The sequence below is a fragment of the Tachypleus tridentatus genome, chromosome 8 (assembly GCF_004210375.1).
Source record: "Tachypleus tridentatus isolate NWPU-2018 chromosome 8, ASM421037v1, whole genome shotgun sequence".
NCBI lineage: Eukaryota > Metazoa > Arthropoda > Merostomata > Xiphosura > Limulidae > Tachypleus > Tachypleus tridentatus.
In genome coordinates this window covers 49,078,171-49,082,942 of record NC_134832.1, presented here as the reverse complement: position 1 = coordinate 49,082,942, position 4,772 = coordinate 49,078,171, and the positions used below count along the sequence as shown (strand labels likewise).

The following is a 4,772-nucleotide window of genomic DNA, read 5'->3' as shown; positions in this document are numbered from 1 at the left end:
TGACCATTTTGTTCTCTACCTCGTTGTCACGTAGGCAAATAATTTCAATTGAAATCCACGGTCTGATATTTTGGCCCGGCATGACCAGGTGGTTAAGACACTCGACTCGTAATCCGAGAGTCGCGGGTATTAATTCCTATCACCCCAAAAATGTTCGCCATTTGAGTCATGGAGGTGTTACAAGGGACAATCAATCCCAATATTCGTTGTTAAAAGACTACAAAAAATAGTTAGTGTTGACTGTCATGACTATTTACATTATCTCTCGTCCTACGCTGCTAAATTAGAGACGGCTAGAGCAAAAAAGCCCTCATGAATCTTTGCGCAAGACTCAAACCAAATCGTTTCCGAAATATGCAATCGATGTATCTCTACCATACTTCTGGTGTTAAACCTGAGTTTAATCTATTTGTGTCAAGAGCTTTGATGTCTTGTGTACATATAAATATTATTACAAATGTCACTGTTATCTATGGACACTCCTTTGTTTGGTTATGATCCCCGTATACACGAAACATCTTCGCCCTTTTAGCCGTGGGGTCGTTATAATGTGGCCGTCAGTTGCAATATTCTAGTGTGTGTGCGTTTCCTTTAACAAAGCCACACTGGACTATCATCTGAATCCACCGAAGGTAATCGAATCCCTGCTTTAACGTTGTAAATCCGTAAACTTATACAACCAAATTATGGATGGCTAGCGCGGATAACCCTCGTGTCGCTTTGAGCGAAATTCAAAATCAAACACTTTTAAAATATTTCTGTCATCTTAACCGATGTTTTTCTTTTGCAGCTACATGAGGGTTAACATACACAACCGTTTAATATTAAGTATCCTTCTGGGTTCGGAAATTTTAGTGTTAACTTGATTGATGGACAAAGGTTTTTTGGAAATAGTGAAGTGTTCTAAGGCTTCTATTCCATGTACCATAACATCCTCAGTGGTACAATTGTTTAGCGCACGGTACTCAAATAACACAGAAATTGTTTTTCCGCAACCACTATTTCTCAATGTTTTTGTTCCCACTATGGAATTAAGCACATTCTATTATTAAAATTTTATTAGCGCGGGACTAATTCGCTTAAGGGACTTCACTTACTAATTTGTCCCTCGTTGGCTTCCCTTAGAAACTTTTATCGAGTTATGTCAGGATGTATCTGAAAGTATGATACCTGTCCAAGTCAGACAGTATTACTAATAGTTATATGATGCTATTACAGAACAATGGAAAGGCTTGGTTGAAAGAGAGATTCCCCCAATTACAGGTACGACAAAATTTATTTTTGAGATGTGTGATTCAGATGGTGAAAATGTTATCCACTAAATGATCTTCCTGATAAAAGACTGATTAAGACAATACACCAGAACTCCATCCCCGCTACTGAAGAAATTATTGCAAGGGAAGATATTTTAATAGATATCAACTGGAAAAAAAATACATAAATATACTTATCACCCATTTAAAGGCTTTGTCTTTTTTGATGTGAATTATTTATTTTATCACAATGCTTTAATCACGAACAATAAACTTGTTCATATGCAAAAACATGATACTAGTTTATGTACACCTTGTGATAAAGAAACTGAAACAGTGAGACATTTATATTGCCTGTGTCCAGTGGTTCAACCCTTATGAACATTAGTTTTCAATACTCTTTTCTTTATCATTCAAAATCAGTACCAATGAATCAGGAATGGAGAATTCTTGTACAGGGTATCCTAGAAAGATTAAGAAAAGACGACAACCTACAGCGTATGTTTTTGATTACATTAGCTAAATATTGTGTTATGACTGTTAAGATAATTTTGTTTAGCCAAAAATATACATTTAAATCTGTTGTCATTTTATAAAGGTCAGTTAATAAAGAAAACAAGTTTTGATGATTCCAGGTATGTTATTCGTAATAATGTCGATGTTTCTTTCAGTTTTATTCTAAACATGTTTGTCCTTGTTCACAACGTTACATTATTGTGTGTCCTTCAATACGAGTAATCAGAGAGAGTATTCGTTGCATTCAATTGTGCATAATGGTGTATTTGATTTTTGTACTTGTTTTGCATGTAATATATATGATTAAGAGGCCTCTTCAAGAGGTTTTGAATAATAAAACAAAAAAGCGCACGGTACTAATAAGACAGTACTTGTCGGATATGCCGGTGTTGTTGCATCTTTAGATCCCAGCCAAGGCAGCACTATCGTCATGTTCTGATTCGGGTCGTCTCGCGTTCATATTCATATTTACTTTGACATCTGCTTTTTGGGTTCTGGCTTGTCTCTCCGATTCTACCTTTATCTCGCTCATAAGTATTATGACCAACCTTACTCCTTCACCTAAAAAGAGTCAAAATGGAATGGCCAGGTGGTTAGGACACTTGACTCGTAATCTGAGGGTCGCATGTTCGAATCCCCGTCGCACCAAATATGCTCGCCCATTCAGACGTGGGGGGGGGGTTATAATGTGCGGTCAATCCCACAATTCGTTGGTAAAAGAGTAGTCCAAGAGTTGGCGGTGGATGGTGATAACTAGCTGCCTTTTCTCTAGTCTCACACTGCTTGATTATAGATGGCTAGCGCAGATAGCTCTCGTGTAGCTTGGCGCGAAATTCAAAACAAACCGATAAACCAAATATTCCATCTATATATCTCTGCCATATTTCTGGTATTAAACCTGTGTTTCATCTACAGTTATGTGAAAAAGGTAGGACACCCTATGAAAGCCTGTGTATTTTTCTAACATTTTTGAATATACAGATATTTAATCTAAATTTCAACAATACTGAGATATTACAGTTATATAACTAAACAATTAAAACTGAAGAAAAGACTTTTCAAAGTCTTCTGTAAATGTAATTCTACAAAAATGCATATTCTAACTGAGGAAAACGTTAGGACCACCTTACCCCCTAATAATTAGTGTTATCCCCTTTGGCTAAAGTAACTGCAGTGAGACGATTTTTGTAGCCATCTACCAGTCTCTGACATCGGTTTGAAGAAAGTTTGCCCCACTCCTCAATGCAGAATTCTTTCAGCTGTGAGATGTTTGAGGAGTTTTTTGCATGTACGGCTCGTTTCAAGTCACCCCACAGCATTTCAATGCGATAAAGATCTGGGCTTTTACTCAGCTATTCCAGGACTCTCCATTTCTTAGTTTTCAACCAGTCCTTGGTGAATTTCCTGGTACGTTTTGGGTCATTGTCGTGTTGCAGGGCCCAGTTCCGCTTCAGCTTTAATTTTCATATAGATGGTCTCATATGATCCTCAAGCACTCGCTGATACACAGTGGAATTCGTGGTGGATTCTATAATTGTGAGCTGTCCAGATCCTGCTGCAGCAAAGCAGCCCCCCAAACTATGACACTTCCACCTCCATGCTTCACAGTTGGTATGAGATTCTTTTCCTGGAATGCAGTATTTGGTTTACGCCGAACACGTCTTCTGTTCTGGTGTCCAAATAATTCAATTTTGGACTCATCTGTCCAAAGAACATTATTCCAGAAGACCTGGTCTTTGTCTACATTCTCTCTGACAAACTTAAGTCTGGTCTTGAATTTTCTCTTAGAGAACAAAGGTTTCTTCCTTGTACACCTCCCATGCAAGTTAAACTTGTGCAGTCTCTTTCTGATTGTAGAGGCGTGCACTTTCACATCAACAGTAGCCAGAGCCTGCTGTAGATCCCGTGATGACATGTTAGGGTGTTTGAAGACCTCTTTTAGCATCTTGCGGTCTGCTCTCGGGGTGAACTTGCTTGGACGACCAGACCAGTTACAGTTCGTAACTGTAGAGGTGCTTACTTCAACCATAGTTTCCCTTATCAGTTTCTGTATGTCATTACGAGTTAAACGAGGGTTCCTACTAACTTAACTGAGAACCTTCCTCTTGGTTCTCTCTGAAATTTTGGTAGGGCGTCCTGAACGAAGGTGGTTTGCAGTTGATCCTATAAGCTTAAACTTGAAAATTGGATTTCGGCACATTAAGTTGTGTAGCAATACCGGAAAAAAACAGACGAAACTTGTATTTTACAACAATTCGGATTTTTAAATCACTGGACAGTTGTTTCCGGTACGCCATGATGACCAAGCAGATAATGACGGAGACGGCGCTAAATTGCCGGAAGTACATTTTTTGCTGGCTAAATTCCAATAATTATGAACCAAGTGTCTAGTTCTGGAATGGTATAATGTAGTTTATTTGCCAAACCAAACAAATTTTTCACAGGAATATCAGTTTTTTCACACGTTCTTATATTCTTTGATATGTATGAAGCTTGGTAGTTGTCTGTATTGGATTTTTATGGCTACGTCTAAGAATGTTAAGTATCCTTCTGGTTTGGGTAGTTTTAGTGTTAACTTGGCTAATAGATAAAGGTTTTTAGGAAATAGTGAAGTGTTCTAGTACTTCTATTGCAAATAATATCATATCCCCAGTGGCGCAATTGGTTAGCGCACGGTACTTATAAGACAGTACTTGTGGAATATGCCGGGGTTGTGAGTTCGAGCCTCATCTGGGGAAATAACGTTTTGTTTTCTACCTCGTTGTCACGTTGGCAAAGAATTTCAATTGAAATCTACGATCTGATATTTTGGCCCGGCATGACCAGGTGGTTAAGACACTCGACTCGTAATCCGAGAGTCGCGGGTATTAATTCCTATTACCCCAAACATGCTCGCCCTTTGAGTCATGGAGGTGTTAAGGGACAATCAATCCCAATATTCGTTGTTAAAAGACTAGAAAAATAGTTAGTGTTGACTGTCATGACTATTTACCTTGTCTCTCG

At 38.4% G+C, this 4,772-nt stretch overlaps 1 non-coding gene across 1 annotated transcript; it reads left to right on the top strand.

The window, feature by feature from the left end:
• The first annotated feature begins 4,415 nt into the window (after positions 1 to 4,415).
• Positions 4,416 to 4,507, top strand: TRNAI-UAU (transfer RNA isoleucine (anticodon UAU)). Its single transcript is given in 2 exon segments — positions 4,416 to 4,453; positions 4,472 to 4,507. It is a non-coding gene; the product is annotated as a tRNA-Ile (tRNA).
• Positions 4,508 to 4,772: the final 265 nt, after the last annotated feature.